This window comes from Camelus bactrianus, chromosome 5 (assembly GCF_048773025.1).
Source record: "Camelus bactrianus isolate YW-2024 breed Bactrian camel chromosome 5, ASM4877302v1, whole genome shotgun sequence".
Lineage (NCBI taxonomy): Eukaryota > Metazoa > Chordata > Mammalia > Artiodactyla > Camelidae > Camelus > Camelus bactrianus.
The window spans coordinates 100379880-100400323 of NC_133543.1; the positions used below are offsets into that span (position 1 = coordinate 100379880).

General features: G+C 51.1%; 1 long non-coding RNA gene across 1 annotated transcript; it reads right to left on the reverse strand.

Annotated features, from left to right (window-relative positions):
• Positions 1 to 2916: 2916 nt before the first annotated feature.
• On the reverse strand, positions 2917 to 16370 carry LOC123614878 (uncharacterized). The gene is made up of 3 exons (XR_012507211.1): positions 13712 to 16370; positions 12492 to 12603; positions 2917 to 11899 (listed from the first exon to the last, which is right to left on the reverse strand). It is a non-coding gene; the product is annotated as an uncharacterized LOC123614878 (long non-coding RNA).
• Between the last annotated feature and the right edge of the window lie 4074 nt (positions 16371 to 20444).

The following is a 20444-nucleotide window of genomic DNA, read 5'->3' on the forward strand; positions in this document are numbered from 1 at the left end:
GCTGCCACTATTTGTTTGGCAGAATCCAGGCTAACGCAACATCAAGGCTTTGAGAAGGGTCAGGGCGCTTCACCTTCAGGAGGGGGCCGTAGGGGTGGGTAATGGGGCTGTGAATGTGACACTGTCCTCTGGACAGATGCCAGGTCCCCACCCGTCCTGGACAGCCAGTCAGGGGAGCAGGAGCCCTGGTGAGAAATGGGACCAAAAGACAAACACCTTCTTCTCTGGGGCCACCAAGCTCCACTGGTGGAGGCTTTAAAAGCCTTGAGCAGACATGTGAGCGTTATTCACCATTTTAATAATCTGCATACAAACAGATAAGCAGGCTTTGCAGGAAATCGCATCCTGCCTGGAACACCAGCTGTGTTTGTGGAGCGTGGTGGGGACAGGCGCTCCCTCATTCTCTAGTCCTCAGGGTCGGCAGGGAGAGCCAGATGCACAGGGTCTGCAGTCAAATACAATCACGGAAACCACACGACCACTCCTGACATTCACAAAGCAAATTTCCGTGAGAGGCTTTGCAGTGAAGGAACCCATTTAATCATTTCCAAGCTCAAGTGACAGAGAAGCCCACGCTGGCGTCCTAAGGCTCCCAGGGTCGGCAAAGCCACCCAGATGGAAGACCTGGGGCACGTCAGGACCCTTTCCCTTCCCTCCTGATGGACCTCCACTCACAGTGGCTTTGACATTGGAGGCTTTTCTGGCCATCCAAGCAGTTAATAAACTTGATGCAAACATTCAAAAACCCCACCCAGTTCGAGGTGGAGAATCCCTCAGCAAAGTGAAGACTCCTTTTGGACTCTTTTTTTTTTTTTTTCAGTGTGTGATTGTAGAGGTGGAGTTTATTCATTCAGGAAAAACCAACAATTAAATATCAAACTGCCACACTGATTCTCAAATTGTTGCAAATTATTTTTTTATACTCATAAAACTTCTGACCCAATAGGCTGTGATTTTGTTTGTTTCTGCAAACATGCAGGCATGTAGCTTCATTCACCAGCAAAATTCCATTACTTATGTCTTGTGGAGAGATGGATTTTACCTATTTACCCCTATTAGATTTTTGATTCTCTTGTCAAGATGGTGTGAGATATTTCATGCAGAAATGTCCATAGATAGACGATTGGATAAAGAAGATGTGGTACATCTATATAATGGAATACTACTCAGCCATAAAAAAGAATGAAATCATGCCATTTTCAGCAACATGGTTGGACCTAGAAATTATACTAAGTGAAGCAAGTCAGACAAAGACAAATATCCTATGATATCACTTATATGTAGAATCTTTTTCAAAAATGACACAAACTTATTTATAAAACAGAAAGAGACTCACAGACACAGAAAACAATCTCATGGTTACCCAAGGGGAAAGGTGGGAGGGAGGGACAAATTAGGAGTTCAGAACAGCAGACACACATGACCAAACATAAAACAGACAACTAACAAGGTCCCACTGCACAGCACAGGGTCGCACATTTAACATCCTGCAACAACCTACAGTGGAAAAGAACCTGAAAAAGAATTTATATGTACATTTAGGTACAACTGAATCATCACATGCACACCAGAATCCAACACAGCACTGCACATCAACCATACTTCAATTAAAAAAAAAAGTAACGTACGTTTCCACCTCCTAAATTACACTTTTGCTTTAAAATAAATGAGCACAGCTGCTGCCTGGTGGCCACGAAGACTAGTCATGTGCGTGCTCCCTGGAATGATGGAGTTTGGTCCTGGAAACCGGCCCTTCTCGCCAACAGGGAAGATTTGCATTCAGACTTTCTTCATTCCTCTTGGGAAGCTGTGATCTGGGAGCCTCTGGATCGGCCTGGGTTCTGTGGAGAGGAGGAGGGCGGGTCCTTCGCAGGGTTCAAGCTGTGCCCCGAGGCCCACACCCCGTCACAGGCGGCGCTCAGCGGGACGCATGCCGGGAAGGAGGAAAGATGCTCTCCTGTCCCCCGGGTCTCCACACGGCTCTCGGTTCTGCACTGTGGCTCCATGTCCTTAAGCCTCGCTTTGGAAGCTACAGCCGTCATGTGAGAAGCAGTGGGCAGAGGACTGGAGAAGACGGACAGCGACTGGGAGCCCTTCTCGGAGCCGCGGAACCACCGGGTCGGCCTGTTGGCACTTTTCCTGGTCCCCGGGAGGTCCTGGCCGTGCGTTCCCGCCTGGAGTCAGGCTAGATGACTCACGCGCCAGGAATTCTTCACTTTGCTTGAAAGTCCAGCCAAGGAAGGGAAACTCCCTGGCATCTGGCATCCTTCTGGGGGCCGCGGGGGCGCGGCGCTCTCTCCCAGACAGGGAGGGGAACGAATGCTATTCTTCTTCCACAAAGCTCCAGATGTGTCTGTTTCCTGAGGTTGCTGTTTGTTCTGTTGGAAACTGAAAATACTGGGTGAGAATAAAGCTTCACTGAGCCCAGAACTACGGCTAAGGCAGACTCTCAGAGAAAAGGACTCGTGAACAGGAAGAGGGTCCCAGTGCCGCGCTCCAAAGACTTGCACTCCCTGTTGATTTCCTAAACAAGGTTTCAGTTGGGCAATAAGAGGCCATGAACAGGACTTTCTGAGAGCATTCATGATGGTCACAAATGCCTATGAATTCTCTTTTATACCCAGCAAATAAAAATTGCAAAGATGGTTCTAGAAAGCTGACCCTGCTGTCCTCTTGCTCACCCCCAAACTAGAGCTCTCAGGCCCATTCAAGGGAAGGTATTTACAGACATCTGAAAAGAGGGGTCAGCATGCAGAACGGCAGGGATGCAGGTTTAAGAAATCCTCACATTGTTGGGGAGGGTCCAGCTCAGTGGTAGAGCGCGTGCTCAGCATGCACGAGGTCCTGGGTTCAATATCCGGTACTTCCATTAAAATAAATAAGTAAATGAATAAACCGAGTTTTCTCCCCCTAGAACAAAAACAAACAATAAATTTTTTAAAATTTTTAAGAAAAAAAAATCCTCATGCAAGCCCCCAAGTCTACTTCTGGACCCCAAACCAGAAGGAGTTGTGTCAGAAACTCTGTGCCGTGTGAGGAGGGCTCATTGCTGGCCATGTGGCTACTCTCCTTTTCACCAGTACCCCGTCTCAGGCCTAGAACCAACCTGGCCTTGAGGTCTGCTGCACAGGCTTGTGCCCAGACGTCTGTCTACCAGAGAACATCATCAAACATGCAGGAATTCAGTGAGCTGGTTCTTAAATTGTTGGCAGCTTGACATAGACCATGGTGGGAGTATTTATACCACAAACACTAGTGAGTGCTACGAATCGTGGCTTTTTTTTTTTTGAGAGATGATTTACCAGCAAGCCATTGCCTGAGCTCAAAAAAAGAAGGAGGAGGAAACTGATCTGGCCAAAGAGCAGAATTTTAAAGCATATTTGAAAGGATGTGAGTGACCCAGACTTGACTTGATGGGGTCATCATGCCTGGAGGTGGGGACCTGTGGCGGGAGAGCGGGAGCGACCCCCGTTCAGGCAGCCAGCCAGCCTCGGGTACGGGTCCCGGAGCCCAAGCCTTTCGTCTTTGTGGAGGAAGAGTTATAAAACGATGCAACCTGTCCCTCGCAGCGCTGTGGGGAAGCTAAGAGGAGCTGGGGTCGGGCTCGGGTGGAGCAGGGCGGGGACAAGCCCGTGATGTGCCGGCTTCACAGAGGAGGAAGCACCAGATACGCCCCCGCAGGCCTCTCAGGTAAGAGTTAAAATGAAATGCCTGGATTAGGCTTAAATCTAGCCTCTGAGACCAGCCCAGTCAGGGGCCCTGCAGGGAACTGAGACTGAGAAAAGGAAGGCCGTGGAGGGCTAGGAGGCCTGGACAGAGATGTCTGGCCAGTCCTGCCGGAATGGCCGGCTCTGCCCAGGCCTGTTGGCAGGAGGGAGAGAGACGCACTCAAGAGGTGGACCTTGAGCATCATGACCAGCCGTGGCCCCGTGGCCTCCTGGCCCCGTGGTCCTGTGGCCTCGATCAGATAAGCAACTTCCCCTTCCGCAGGTGAGAGCAGAGGAAGCCAACGGACATCTAGGAGTGAGGAGAAGCGTTCCGGTCCCCCTCCCACTGCAGGGCCGCCCCCTCACTCAAATGTGGGCCTTTAGACAGGACCATTCTTGTCATTCTGTTACCCATCACCTAAGGGAGCGCCCGGCCTGGGGACACGCTCACTCAGGACGTGCTGCCGACTCAGTGACTGCGTACAGACTTGGAAACTAGAAAATACCCAGTTTTTAACATTTGAGCTGAAGGTAAAGTCTGAACCCTCATTCCCTCCTCCACGATGGCCATATCACCTCCATTTGCTCTCTGCTCACAGCGGCCCCTGCCTCGGCCCCCACAGCCAGGCTCTCCCCGACGGGCTCCAGGCCCATTGCCACAAACCCCACTCTGTCCTAATGCTTGCTGTCTCTGGAGTGTCCCCACTGTTCAGCTGAGTAAACTGAGGCCAGATCGCTCAGTGGCCCCATCAGAGCTGAGTTCAGCCCTGGGTCCCCTGACTTCCAGAGCTGTGATGGTGACATTCACTCCAGCACTTCCTGTGGCAACCAGAGGCGGTTTCCTTTCTCTGAATGACGTCCTCAGCCTCTCAGGACCTCTGGCATCATCTCTTCCTCTGGGGCACCATCATTTTCCTGCCCCACCTGCAAATCTTGGCGTGTCCAGGGCTCTGCCTCATGAGTTCTCCACCCGCCCTCTGAAATCTCAGCCCAAGTGGCCTCGTCTACACCCGATGAAGCCCACAGAGCAGCCTGGGTCCGTGGACGTCCAGCCCTTCAGGCTTACATAATGGAGCTCCCCAGTGTAAGTGGCTGGTAAGCAACAGAAATGCGCTTCTCACAGTTTGGGAGGCTGGGCGTCTAAGGCCAGGTAAGTTCTGGCGGAAGCCCTCTGTGGTTCACAGCCACCAGCACCTTCTCCCTGTGTCCTCACGTGGTAGAGGGAGTTAAGGAGTTTTGTGGGGGCCTTTTTCGTAAGGGGCACTAGTCTCATTCCTGAGGGCTCCACCCTCATGATCCATCCCCTCCCAAAGTCCCCACCTCCTAAGACCATCCCCTTGTGGGGCAGAATTCTCTGCTGGGCACCCAGGTTTGCATCAGCGCCAGTGCCGCTGTGTCCTCCTCACTCAGGCAGGCACGCTGCACGATCACGACTGTTCTGATACTCAATTTCTTCATCTGCAAATTGAGGATAGCAAATCCTACACGATAGGGTTTCTTTTTAGGGCTAAATAGGTTTATAAATATCAAAGTACTTCACGGAGAGTCTGGCCCTAAGTCGAGTGCCCACTGGCCACAGCCTGGGGTGGGAGACCTACCATTACCCCAGGAGGCTCCAGGCCTACCCAGGATTAGGAACCAACCTTCATTGTATCCAAAGGGGATTTCTTCTGCCCACTCAGATCATGGCAGCCTCTCGTCAGCTCACCCCAAACCTGGCAGTCCCGATTCCTTCTCCTTGTCTCACTCCACTTCTGGGCGGTGGGCTCTTCCCTGTCCCTCTCACCCCCTCCCTAAGAATGTTCTGGAAAAGAAGTACTGAGCGCATGACCTGACCACCCTCCCAGGCCAGACTGTGGTGTATGAACATAGAATGAACTCTCAAGAGAGAGATTTTCATAAACACCAGAAATTTTAATTTCTGTTCTTTGGAAACCTCAGAACTACCACTCACCACTTGGGTTTTTCCATTTCATCTTACTTTTTTCATCAAATATTTCTCCTCTTCATCCTGGGGGGAGGCCTCTGGCCTTGACACATGACCCAGTGCCTCTCTTTCCTGTTGAGATCCAGCATCAAAACTGAAACTGCTGGCATTTCAACTCTGCCCTCATTTTAAAATCCATAATGTCACCTTTGGGCTCAGCGGTCAGCATCATTTAGCTCCCTGACAGTCTGATGGAAAGAAACCTGCAACCCAGAAACTCATCCTGCCACACGCTAATATTCAATAAACCTTGGTCCATCTCTCTCTCTCTCTTCCCCAGTGAGCATTTCAGACCAAAACGTCTTTTTTTATTTTCTGTTTTGCAGGGGAGTTGAGCCCTGAGTTCTGGAGTTAACTGCAAGAAATCAAAGAGACGATAGTCTTTTTCTTTTCATTTTGTCTCTGGGCACTTTGATTTATTCCCCTTCTAGCTCTGTTTCTAGATAGAACAGAAGTTTTTAAAAAAATTTTTTAAAGATGTCAACAGTGTTCACCCAGTGTCTGAATCCCACTGCAGAGACTTCTGCATTGCTCTCATTTTCATATTTTTCCCAGAAACATTAACCTGTTCCTTTACCAGAAGGATCAGAGTTTTTAACTTGATATAACATATGAAGACCCCAGGGTACATTTCTGTATCTTGTCTCTGCTGATGACTGAAAAACTAAAAATCACTGTTTTAGGAACGAAACGCAAGCTGTACAGCCTGGTCCTGTGACAGAGGCGTGACCCCAGACACCAAGCCCCCATCTGAGACTTGTTCTTGTGAAAAACAGAGAAGAAGGCAAATCCAGGCTCCTCTGCCTGAGCACATCTTGGGTGTTAGTTTAGAAATTCTGACTGCCAGTCACACCAGATGCCAAAAAGGCATAAATCTCAGAAGCGTCTGTGGCAGTGCGCCTCCCCGGGAACTCGGGTGGTGAAGCGCCTGATTTAAGCCCTCTTTGGAATAAATATGCCGAGGCTCTAATTCTGTAAAAGAATCATAGATATCAACCAGATCTGGAACATGAAGCCAGCGGAGTTTTAAACGTTCAGTTGTGTCTGGTGAATCTGAATCCTGGAGCCTAGTGTATCAAAATAGGATGTTGTACTGGAAAGAATCACACTGCGCGCCAAGGAGACGTTCTAGATTACTAAAAATACACGTATCTTGTTACGTCACGAGAAAACGAGTTGCCTTGAGATCTAACGAGTGCCCGGCTGGTTTTGTTTTTGATACTCCTGGAGAACCCCGGACGTCCCAGATGGGTGAGCGTCATCGGTTCACTGTTGCTATGTAACCAACGACCCCGAAACTTAATGACTTCAGACAACATCCGTTTGTTGTTTGTCACGAGTCTGAGGGGTGCTCGGCCCGGCCGGGCTGACGTCAGCATCTGTGACCGGGGATGGGCTGCTTGGTGTCTGATGGGCTCGGCTGGGGGGACCCTCCGCTCTCCGCCACGTGGCGTCTCAGCCCCCAGCAGCCTGGGCTGGGCTTATTCTCCTGGAATCAAGAGGTTTTTAGAGCGGACGCGCCCTCTGTCCCCCGAGGCCTCGTTCAGACTTAGCTCATCCTCGTTCTAGTGGCCAGAGCAGGTGCCGAGGCCAGTCCAGGTCCCAGGGGCGGGGAGTTAGACTCCACCTCTCCCGGCAGGCGAGCTCCGAGGCTGCGGTGCGCAGGGCGCTTGCGCAGAGAGGGGTGGCGGGCGGAGCTCGGCCTTAGCCAGTCCCGCGGGCCCGGGCGCCGCGGCTGGAACGCTGTCGCCTTCCCAGCGGCTCAGACTCCCTGCTGAAACCCGGCAGCCAGGCGGCCAAGACAAAATCGGGAAGACTGACGGAGGAACAGGGAGCAGACAGCCTGGGAAGAACATTCCGCGCTTTGGCTGTGAGAGCAGAGCAACGCGTCCTTCCCTGTCGATGAGAAGAAAGGAAACAGAAGGACGGGCAGGACCGACAACCCGGTGTGACCTGGCTCCAGGGAAGCGGGTCAGGACAGATGACCCCACAGGGGGACTTAGAGAGTTTCACAGACTGTGGGGCTTTTACTCCAATGCACGAGGCAGAGGAAATGTCTCGATTTTTTATTTCTAGAAAGCAAGTGTCACATGCTCTGTACCCACAAGTACAGGGCTGTTGGTAAACTCAGCGGCCACCTTTTCTGAGCCTCCTTCCCCACCCGGTGGAATTGCAATGACCTGGAAGCGCATATCCTGTCTGTCATATCTGTCCACGCTGGTACCCGCTGACTGACTCAGCGTCCAAGCTTGGACAGGGGACCTTCTTCCAGGCGATGCTCTGGGCTCAGGGTCCAGCCACCGATGGGAGCAGCGCCCAGCCACACACCTGCCACTGCCCGATGCTGCGGGAAGCAAGGCAAGGCCCCCACATGCTGGGGACCCAAGTCTCTGCCCCTTTTCCATCTTAAGGAAAGCTATCTCCACATCCATGTCCATGTCCGTGTCCTGTGTCCCCCAGAGCCACACATGGCCTCCAGGACACTTAGTTCAGCTTATTTATTTATTTATTTATTTATTTTTATTAAAGTATAATCATTTACAATGTGTTGATTTCTGGTGTATAGCATAGTGTTTCAGTCATACATATACATACAAATATTCATTTTCATATTATTTTTCATTATAGGATATGCAAGATATTGAATATAGTTCCCTGTACTATATAGAAGAAATTTTTCTTGTCTATTTTATATAAAGTAGTTAATACTTGCAATTCTCAAACTCCTCATTTATCCCTTCTCCCTCCCTTCCCCACTCCGGGTAAGCATAAGTTTGTGTACCATATCTGTGAGTCTGTTTCTGTTTTGTAGATAAATTCATTAGTGTCTTCCTTTTTTGTTTTCTTTTTCTTTTTTTTTTTTTAGATTCCACATATAAGTGATATCATATGGTATTTTTTTTTCTCTTTCTGGCTTACTTCACTTAGAATGACGATCTCCAGGTCCATCCACGTTGCTGCAAATGACATTATTTTATTCTTTTTATGGCTGAGTAGTATTCCATTGTATAAATATACCACAACTGTCATCTGTTGATCTGAGCATTTAGGTTGTTTCCATGTCTTGGCTATTGTAAATAGTGATGCTATGAACATTAAAGTGCATGTATCTTTTTGAATTAGAGTTCCCTCTGGACATATGCCCAGGAGTGGGATTGCTGGATCATGAGGTAAGTCTATTTTCAGTTTTTGGGGGACTCTGCATACTGTAGTTCAGCTCTTTTCTAAAGCAGAAGCTTCTTCCATATGATATCACTTATATGTGGAATCTAAAAAAAAAAAGACACAAATGAATTTATTTACAGAACAGAAACAAACTCACAGATACAGAAAACTCATAGTTACCAGGGGGATAGGGGATGGGAAGGGATAAATTAGGAATTCAATACTTGCAGATACTAACTACTACACATTAAATAGATAAATAATGTTTCTACTATATATTATATTCAATATCTATAGTAACCTATAATGAAAAAGGATATGAAAAGAAATATATGTATGTGTATGTATGCTGTACACAAGAAATTGACACATCATAAACTGACTATATTTAACTTCAATTAAAAAATAAATAAACAAGCAGAAGCTTTTTACCTCTGACCTGGGTGCTGAGATTGTCCAAATATTCCAGAACTCAAGGCAGAGAAAGGGGACAGAGTTAAAGATGACGAACAAGAATGGTTCTCCTCCCTCTGGATCCTTTCATGGAGTCAAAACAAAACACGAATTAAAATCTTAACAAACCACTTTCAGGTTCTCTAGAAACCCGCCGTAAGGGCTGCTCACAGGAGGCGAAGGGTCTGATCCCCCACAAGCCCCTCCCCTAGTTGAGTCTCTGACGCCGGGACCACAGGTGTCTTTCCTGCCTCGCCAACACACATCCTTTCTTTTCTAATTGAACGAAGAACAAAAAACAGCCTAGCTCACAACAAAAATAGCCTTTATTTATGTCATGCTTTTTTTAAACAAGCTCTTTCTTGATCCCGTGGCCAAGCCTTTTCAAGACTACTCTCCTTGGGTCAGGGTGGAGCCACCTGACCCCTGTTCAGGGCTCCCCCCATGGTAGTAACTCTGCCAGATGCACAGTTTGGTCCCCGATCTCCCAACCACCAACTGAGGCTCACCCGTCTTCCCTCAAAGCCCCTCCAGCCCTTCAAACTCAGTGCCTCTAATTCCAGAGCCCTTGACCCTAAACCCGCCCCCCCTCAGGATTCTGGGAGGTGCCGCCCTGACAGCAGGCTGGAACTTGGGTCCCCCTTTCCTCTCCCTGTCGCACCACAGAGTCCTTGTGACTCCTCCTCACTGCTTCCCGGCCATCCCTTCATCCCAGACCCCTCCCTCCCATGACTGCCACCTCCTCACGCCCTCACTTCCCCCATGTCTGCCTGCCTTGCTTCAGTCCCTCCCTCCTTCTGTCCATGAGGGTGTCTCTGCCCCGAGAGATGCTTTGGGAGTTAAAGGAGCCCAGCTGAGGGGCCCTGTGTGAGGAGTTCTCCCCAGCAAGGACTCTTCATTACAGAGAGAGCCAGGGGAGGGAGACTCACGTCTCCAGCCAGTCCTACCACACGTCTGCAGTGTGGGTACCAGGTTTTACAGGGAAGGAAGGAAGGAAGAGAGCATTTGCCAAAATCCAGTTGTAAGGTTACTTACCCAACTCTCACTCCGAAAGCATTTCTGTACCCAGGGGTCAAATTCTTCAGTGGTTCTCCATCACTTCCAGGATCCAGGACAGGGGTCCCGGGCTCCTGTACCAAGACCTTCCCAGCATGGCTGCAATCTCGCTCTGATTCTTACTACGGGAGGTTCCAATGTTAGAAATAACAAACCCCTTCCACAATGAGATACAATCTCCTGAGAGGTTTCAGAACATTTTTAAATTGCTTCATTAATTTTGCATGGTATTAGACAAAGAAATAGTTTAAGGAATACGTAACTGCTCTTTATTTTAGATGAGTATATTATTGAAGACTTAACGATGGGTCCACAACTCCAGACCCGCAACTGCAAAATCCAAAGCACTCTGAAAAACAAAAGGTCTTTTCTATATTTGGTACAAATTTATTTGTCCACAAATCTGACCTTAACGGACATGAGGCTGTTCAGAGTCTATATTTATCCTACATAGTATGAATATGCAGAGGTTTTGTGGCAGAAATATTCATGTGCTTAATTACAGGCTGCAGCCCCAGGCCTCACTGGAGGGTTTCATATAATACAGGACACCTACGGCGCATTGCTTCTTTAAAATCTCAAACTTTCTGAAATACATCTATTTTAGGACTTTAAGCTAAGAATTTGGACCAGTATATATTCATCACTATATAACTCAATATTTGAAATATCTTTTAAAATCTATTGGGTCATCCTGTGTAAAGTAATGCCCGCCCCCACCAGCTCTCCCAGTGGTAGTTTAAAAAATAAAATCTGTCTACAATTTCCTTGCTGAGTATGTCCACAAATTCCTTGCTGTTCCTCCCTCCAAAGTGTGGCACTTAGCTCACCTCCTCGGGAATGAGGATTAGAACAAGAAGCTCTGGTCTAACGCACAGAACATAGCAGAGTGACGACAGGCCACGTCTCAGATTTGGTTATGAGAAGACCGTGGCTTCCGTCTTGGATACACACCGTCTCTCAGCCTCTCCCTCCCGGACCGTTCACTCTGGGGCAAGGAGTTTCTATGCCCTGTGGAGAGGGCCGAAGTTGAGTAACTATGGGTCAGGGGAGACATCCAGCCTTCGGCCCAACAACTCACGCAGACCTGAGACTTGCCGGTGACCACAAAAGTCAACCTGAAATCGGACCCTTCAGCGCCACTTGAGTTTTAAGATGAAGCCTCAGCCCAGGGCAACAGCTTGACCAGCCTTCCTGACAGCCCCTGAGCCAGCACAACCCAGCCCAGCTGCTCCCGGGTCCCTGATCACAGAATCCAAGGTCGTAGATGTTTCGAGCTGTGGTGTTTGGGGTAATTTGTGACACAGCGGTGGATAGCTAATACATCCCTCAGCACTCTCTCCCAGAGCACACTGTTTCTTTCCTCATCACACTCTATCATGAGCTCAAGTTTTATTTAGTATTTCATTTATTTGGTTTGCTGTGTGTCTTGTTCTCCCCCTGTGAGGGAGGGGCCGATGGGTAGATTCAGGGTTGTACTCACATCCCTTATGCAGAGCCTGGTTCCCAGATGCTGAATATACATGGGAGACTGGAAAGAGACGGAGGAAAATTATTCTAGACAGAGCCAGGGAGGCAGTGAAGTTTGGCCTCAGGGTTAATAAATAACTTAAAATAATTTGAAAGCTCCAAATCCCAGAGCGTAAATACCCCTCCCCTCTCAACTGATCCAGGCAGTCACCAGGCCCTGTGGACTCTCCCCGCCACACTCCCCCCTAGTTCCCTCACTCACTCCCAGCTCCATCACTCCCCACCAGTGTCCTCACAGGTCCCTGTTCCCACCCACCACTGCCGGCCCATCCATTCTCAACACGGGATTGTGCCCTGTGGGGGAGGGAGAGTAAAGAGAAGCTGAGGCTCCACCCCTTTCTCTGAGATTGTCGATGAACCTACAGCCACCACCCTGCCCCCAGATTCAGAACCAGGGGTTCAGAGTGAGAGCGCTTCTCCCACTGCACCCCTTCGACAAGAGGACAAGGAGGCAGTGAAGCGAACGTGTTGTCAGTTCTAGAGAGAGTGAAGCCAGCGCCCCTCCTGCTCAGAACTGTAAGTCCTGCCACCTCTCCAGAAAGCAGTTTAGCCGTAGGTTCGAAAAGACTTAGCTCTGTCATGCTCTGCCCCACCTAGTAGTCCCACTCCCAAGACTAGCCTGGCGGTGCATCGATCTTGAGATCTGAATAAGGCTCTTCATACAAAGATGACAGCAGAGTTTGCTCTTGGTGGATCATAAGCAACCTAGGTACCCAGCAACAGAAGAAGACAAAGAAATTAGTACTAAATGTGCATTACTCATCCGGTAAAAATTATTCTTTCATGTTTCTCAGTGAAGAGAAAATGCTCACAGTCTGATATAGCATCGATATAAAACCTAATATCTGCACATACAGTGACGGGAAGAAGTATCTCCAGCTGCTGCCGTGATCATCTCTGAATAGGAAGTAATGGGCGATTTTTATCTCCATCTTGATGGTTTGATGTATGGCCCACACTTTCTACATTGAGCATGAGTTACTTCCACATTCAGCTAAGAATGACAGTTTTCTTTAGTGAAGAACAGGGAGGCAGGTGGAGGGAAATAGTCTGAAACAACCGGTAAGACCCTCATTAGCACCCTCCGTGCCCTGCGCCTGGAGCTGTGCTACGGTGACGGGCCGTCACGTCCACAGGGACAGGAACCCAGGGGAAGGGGGTTCCCACACTGCCCGCCCAGCCCCTCGGCCTCGGAGAAAGCTGGGGCAGGCAGCCTGCGTAAAGAACAACGCTGGGACTTCATGGGCTTAACACAGCGGCTGTTTATTTCTGGCTCAATCCCTGGGAGGTAGGGGAGGTGATGGGGGGGACTTTATCTCACACCTCCTGAAACAAGAGGGATGGGGGGCAGGGCACAGCCAAGAAAAGAGTGACACAGCAATTGAGAAAGACAGGATGCGACATAAACCGGTTAGAAACAACCAGGCCCAAGACGGCGGGAGAGTCACTTCCAGGAGACCTGGAGCCTCGTTGAGGCTCACTGTAACACAGCAGCTGTTAAACGGCACGCCCACAGGTGCCAAGACCGGTCCGAGGCTGACCATAAAAGGCCAAAAGTGGGTGGGGGCCCTAATTCCTCGAGATCTTGCCTCTTCCCCAAAAGAGTTGGGATAATCCTCCCCCTGGTTGGCCTACGAACTCACCCAGCGCATAAAAACCGACAACCCCCCCACTCCCGGGCCACTTTCCCTGCAGAGACGGGCCACACTCTGCCTGTGGAACGTGTGTCTCTCCTAATACACTTGCTTTCACCTGAATTCTTTCCTGCGTGAAGCTAAGGTCACTCACCTGGTGGGGCACATCTGGGACTCACCTCAGACCTGGAACGGGAGCATCCTCTCACGCCCCATTTCCTGCCACACTTCCTTCAGGGGCCCGGCTTGCTCTGCTTTGGAGCTGCTGCCTTCTTCGGTGCATGGCTCACAGCGTCCTCGGGGAATGGGGAGAGAGAGAGAAAGAGGGGTGGGGCGAATCCTGCAGGGGGCATTTCATGGGCCGGGTCTGGAAGCTGGCTTTGACCCTCCTGCCTGCGTTCCATCAGCCACGTCTCAGTTAAGGGCCCCGAAGTGCAGTTAAGCCAGAAGCCCAGGAGGGGAGGGGAGCACCGGTGTGTCCGGGGCCTGAAGAGCCGCATGCCGACTGCCCCTCCCCCACGCCCGGGGGGGGGGCGGGGCTGGGAGCTCTGTGCTCGGGAGAGGGAAGCCGAGGGCCGGTTCCGTGGGTCAGCTGGACAGGATCCGTCATCTGAAAGGCAGACTGCGCTCCTTTCTGGGTCCGCTGCTCCCACTGGTCTCATTTGCAACACTTTCCTTTGCTGGGCGGCAAAGGTGGATTTGGACGGCGTATCAATCGCAAGGAAGATGCTGGATGGTTGAGAACCAAGCTTTTCTCATTGCAGGGGCTCCGGGCCATTTCAGGGAAGTAATAAACCTTGCACGCCACCCCTCCCCCACCAGCCTTCCTCCCCCACCTCTTATCCCTCCCACAGAGGCACAGGACCAGAGGGACAGACAGGCCATCTCCTCTGCACGTAGAACGAAACGTGCACCGTCTTCGCAACCACACAGGCGTCACCCGAGTGAAACCCCAGAGGAAACAGATGAAAAAGAAAGTGTGGCACGTGGGTGACTTCATACTGAGCCTGGAGCAAACTCTTAGGCCAGAACCAGACATCAGATTAAAATGCATCTATTGTTCAAACCTTCCTGGGGGAGCCGAAGATTCCTTACTAAAGACAAAGGCTCTTTAGAAGTCAAGTCTCTTCAAAGTCCAGTCGGGTCCTCAGAGATGTAGATTTGCCCCACAGATGAGACTGGGTAAATGTGCCCCAGGCTCCAAGGGCGAGTCCCAGAGCAAGCGTCTCCCACAGTGGCACAGGGAAGACTCTGCAGAAGGGGCCAAGTGCACAGGAGACAGACCGTGGGAACCACGTGGCCGGCAGCCAGGGCCGGGCTTTCCGAGGAAGCCTTCAAGCAAAGGCCCAGACGCAGTGCTTCTCAAAGTCTCCACCCAAGCAAGCCAAAGATGGAACTGTGGACACACGTATCCTGGCTGAAGCTAGAGCCCGAGAGAGTTGGCCTGAAGTCGATTTCTTTATTTATATTTAAAATTCTTGGCAACCCTTTGTCCAATTCCATAGGTATTTAGTAACACCCAGAAAGTTGCCATCAAGCGATTCCTGTGCTCTGGGCTTCCTAAGGCTTCATCCCCGCCCTCGTCTAGCACCTGCTGTTCCGAGTGTGGGCCTCCAGCCCCCCCCCGGGAAACTGTTGGAAATACATCAGGAAATGCATCATCGTGGTCCCCTCCCAGCCCGGAGAGTCAGAATCTGCATTTTATTTATTTATTTTAAAATTTTTTTTATTTTATTTTTATTTCTTATTTATTCTATTATTTTTGGTGGGGGGGAAGTGGTTAGGTTTATTTATTCATTTATTTTTAGAGGAGGCACTGGGAATTGAACCAGGACCTCGTGTATGCTAAGCATGTGCTCTGCCACTTGAGTTGTACCCTCCCCACCACAGAATCTGCATTTTAACCGGATCCTTGAGTGACTCGTCTGCATGTCAACATTTTAGAAAAGCTGCTCTGTCTCGTGCTACATGGGGTGTGAACACCCTAGTTTGAGAACCGCAGCTGCCTAGGATTTCTTGGAAGTTCTGTCTGTGAGTCTCAGTCCTCCAACGCGCGACTTCACTACGCAGTTCACTTTTCTCTGGAACATTCATGTGTTTGCTTGTGTTTAGTACGTAAGCTTCCTGAAGCAGGATCTGTTGCAGACAGACCCGCACACAGAGAATCTTGCCTATAATAAATGCTCAATAGAAGGATGTGGAAGGAAGGAATCTAACCGGGGGTGGGGGAAGGGCTGGATTGTAAGAAGTAAATCAGGGTTGAGTCTTTTATGGGAATTTCCAGGTAAAAAAATAAATATTTCCCCTGCTGCAAATCGGAAGCAAAAAGTCATTTTGGACTATCCACACAAAAACCTGTACCTAAATGTTCATAGCAGCGGCTGAGCGAGCAAACGCACAGTAGAATACCGGCTCTGTGGGGTAAAGTCCGCAGTGAGAAGGGCAGAACCACTGACACAGCAGCGTGGATGGATGTCAAGGCGCAAACCCCGAAGGAGAACCCTCAGTCTCGGGAAGGAATGACACTGCTACCGTTGGAGTGTCCGTGTTCCCACCAACATTCCTGTGCTGAAATCCCAGCTCCCAGGGCCATGGCAGTGGGAGGTGAGGCATTTGGGAGGTGATTCGGTCCTGGGGACAGAGCTCTGAAGAATGAGATTAGTGTCCTTGTAAAAGAGACCCAGAGAGCCCCTGCACCCCACCCCAGCCCCCATGTGAGGACACAGCTAGGAGAAAGCCATCTGTGAACCAGGAAGAGGGTCCTCACCAGACACGGACTCTGCCAGAGCCTGTGTCTTGGACTTCGCTGCTTCCAGCACCATGAGAAATAAATTTCTGTTCTTCATAAGCCACCCGGTTTATGGGACTTTGTTACTACAACCCTAACAGATTAAAACACACCCACGGCACGATTCTATTTACAGACTAGTGGCTGCGCGGGGCTGGTGGGGAGGAGGGAGGGGGCTGTCAAGGGGCAGCAGGAGGGATCTTTGGGGTGACGGGACAGCTCTGCGTCTGGGTGGGGTGGTGATTACACACCTGCACAGGTGATAGAGCTGTCCAGGCCACACACAGACACACACACACACACAGAGGAGTGCGCGTAAAACCGGTGCAGTCTGACGAGGGCCTGTGCGTTGTCCCTGTGCAGTTTCCTGGCTTCCCTACTGTACTATAAATATATAAGGTGGTACCACTGCGGGAAACTGGGTGAAGGTTGCAGGGGACCCCTCTGTACAATTTTTGCAACTTCTATGAATCTACAGTTATTTCAAAATAAAAAGTTAAAAAGACCAGATTGAAGAGGTTACAGCATAGATGGGGATTGTGCCTTGTTTTACGACATTTAATTAATAAGAGAGCACTGTATACTGTTCAGCACGACCTAACCACAGAAGTGGTTTGATTTCTACTGAATAAAACACGTCTCCCTGAAGACGAGAGAAGAGATGAGCCAAAACTACTGAAACGTCTGCGTTCATCTGGATTTAGAAGTAAGTCATCCCCAGGAGAGCCAGTGACTTCTCACAGCCAGTCCTGGGGCAGGGCCCTGGGGGACTGCCGGCTCGGACAGAGGAGAGCAGAGCCGAGCCAGCAGAGAAGGCTGTGCCGGTCTGGAGGGGTGGGAGATGCTGCTCTGGTCCGACCCTGTTTGAGACCCACCGTGAGCCCCGGGACCCAGGCAACAGGAACTGGCGTCAAAGGCAACCATCTCGTGGTCCAGGGAGCACTCCCAGTCCTCCGGCTCCATCGGCAGCCGCACCGTCCTGAGCAGGGAGCACCAGCTGGAGAATCTCTCCCTGACTTGAGCCAACAGTGGGAATAAGATGAGGGAGGCAGTCAGTGACCTTCATTTGCCCTTTCCTTCTTTTCATCCTGACTGAATAGCGTCCTCTCCCTCTTAATCCGGGTACACACACGCACTTGGGTCAGAATGTGTGTGGCCTGAAGGAAACAAATGGATGCTCTATAAATAACTCAAGCTGTTCCAAAAGCCATTGCGACAACGGCAGGGCTTGAGAACCCAAGAGCCCACAGGGGCTCGACAGGAAAGAGGGAGGGGGGGCCCAGGGGCCGTGAGACCCCAAGAGCACCAGCCCCATGTGAGGCAGCAGCCAGCTGCCTGCTCCCTGGGGACCCAGACCTAGCAGACTGTCCAGCTTCTTCAGACAAGCCAGAGACCAGGGCTTTTATGTGAAACGTACAGTTTTCAGTGAATTAAAGTGTTTAAGACACCATATATGTCAACCACATCTTGTCTGTTTCTACCGGCCCCCACCCCCACCCCTGAGGAAGGCAAGGACCGCCGGAGGACCAAGAGGTCAGCCCACAGCCAGGAGACACCAGCTCTACCTTTGTGGCCCTCGACACCATCGTTTGCTATGAAAACTTGCTTTCAGAGCAACAGAAGCAGAGAAAATCTCATGCTTGCGCGGAGGAAGGAAGGCATGATGGGGCCGTGGGGGTCTGGACCAGCTCCACCCTCGAGAATAAAAGAAGCAATGTGCAGAGACAAGATACGCACTAACATATGAGCCCTCCAAACCTCCCGGTTCCCCTCACCCTGCTAATCCAAGAGGGGTGGGCCCTGCTGGCCGAGGCCTGGGGAGCAGAGTGTGGGCCTGCGGCGCCCTCAGACTGAGAAAACCAGACGGCTGTGTGGAAGGTGGTCAGGAATTAGGACGAGGTCGGCTTCACAGTCCTTCAAGAAGCTCAGGTAAATGTGGAATGCCTTTGGGCCACTGCGCTGTGCTTGAATCCATTAAGACCTGCTGAGACTGGGCCAGGGGCCAGGCTGGACGTGGGTCTGCTCCCCGCACAGAAATTCTTTCTGTTCTACCTAAGAATGGAAGGCAGGGTTTTCTCCCCATGGTCTGCAAGTCTAGGGGCATTTTCTACGAGATTTAAGCCACCAGGACTTGACCACGGTTCCCAGTGGCGACTGTCTTATAAATGACAATGACACTCAGGATCGTCAAGGCCAAGCAGGAGCAGGGCAGCTCGCCCCCTCCCAGCCAGTCAGGACTTGGGGGGAGGACTCCCGGTTTACTGAAGGGCCGAAGACTGGCACGGGGAGGGGGCGCAGGGTCAGGAAAAGCTAAATTCACAGCTGGCGTGGGGCTTGGTCAGGGCTGCCTGGAAATCTGGTGGCCCTGCTTGACAGAAGCCCGCTCAGAAAAGTGACTGTCAGGAGAGTCTCTTGGGACAGAATTTTCCCGAAAGAGAATCAGGAGGCAAGGCCAGGCTGAACAAAGCCTTAGTCATCAGAGCAGGCGGCCTCGGCGCCCAAGCCAGGCACCTCGATCTGGCCCAGAGACACCCTGGGGGAGGAGACTGGGAGCCAAGATAGAAAGAGGAGCCCTCATCACCCTCAGTCAGATCTGGGGGTGCAGAAGAGGAGATGGGCTCGGCTCCCACAGGAACAGGCCCCTGGGAAGGGGCTACGGGGCCACAGAGGGACTGGCAGAGCCGCGAGGGATGGGGCAGCAGCTGGGTGCCAAGGAGGGCCCAGAGTCCCATGTTCTTAAGTACAAATGGGGTACCTCCCAGAGACCCCCAGAAAGACTGGGGTGTGGGGGGGGGAGGTGCACAAAGCCATCACCAGCAGCCAGGGACAAGAAGATACATGTTTAAGTGTAAAAATTGCACACATTTTAACTTCAGTCTTGGGGCCAAGAAAGTGCAGAATGCAGGAATAACCCAGGACACCCCACTGCTGCCCCATCAATGCCCCAGTGACGCCCCAGTGCTGCCCAGCGTGGCGTCCGGCCTCACTGAGGGTGCGTGCTCTCCGGGGAGAGGCGCCCCACCTCTTTGCTGAAGGCCCTCTCCAGTGGCTGGAACAGTGCCTGGTACATGGGAAGCTGGGTACTTACCGGTTGAATGTGTTTCCCATAGAGTTTCGCCCCTGAGTCAGCCGTGAAAAGAGGACAGTGTGACCTTTCCCTCAGGTGACATTAAAAACAAAGCTCAGTGATAAGAAAGGAGGCCCCTGGGGAAAGTCTGAGTGATGGCTGAGCAGATGGCAGACAGAGAAGGTGACGTTGGGGTGTCCTCTGGTCTCGGGCAGTGATGGAGGGCAGAGCCACCAAAACCCCCAAACCTGTCACACTCCTCCCGCTGACGACGCATCAGACCCGGGCACTGACACTTCATCAATGTTAATGGCCGTCAGCTCAGCAGTTTCCGGATCTTCCCAAGTCTGAGCTCTGCTCCAACACTTCCTGGGACAAGGAGCTTTGCTGAATTAAGATGCAGCTTGAGAAAAGTGCCGAGTGCAATTCTATCATTGTTTTATCCTTCCCACCCAAACCGCAGAGTTTGCATGTCTATTGAGCTACTCCAGACGCGGTCTGGTGGCAGCGTCACACGCCCGTCAGGACACATCCCGGGCACTGAGGTGACCCTCTCACCGCCGCCCACACCAGCATCTCTAACATCTGCCAGATCTAGCTCCAAGAGGAAGAAATAGCGTGAGTTCCGGATGGGGAACCAGCCCCCTGGGGCTGCCGGGCTCAGACACCGGCGTCACAGGGACCGAATTTCAGCTCTGTCGTTTTCCCCTGTGAGTGTTGCTGATTTGGGTGAGTGACTCGGGTTGTCAGAGTCTCTGTTCAGCATCTCTGAAGTGTGGGACGTCACACCTGCCCCAGTGCCCTATTCCCTGTAGATGATGGCAGGATTCTCACCTTACAGGTCAGGGGCCAGAACTCTAAAACGGGTCTCCCTGGGCTGAAGACTAAGTGTTACAGGACCGTGTTCCTTCTGGAGACTCTTGGGGATAATCCGTGTTCTTGCCTTTTCCAGAAGCTGCCCACATTCCTAGCCCCTCTTCCTCCATCTTCAAAGCCAGCGATGGCTGGTCTGGCCTCCCTCACATGGCGTCGCTGCCTTGACCGCCTGCTGCATCTA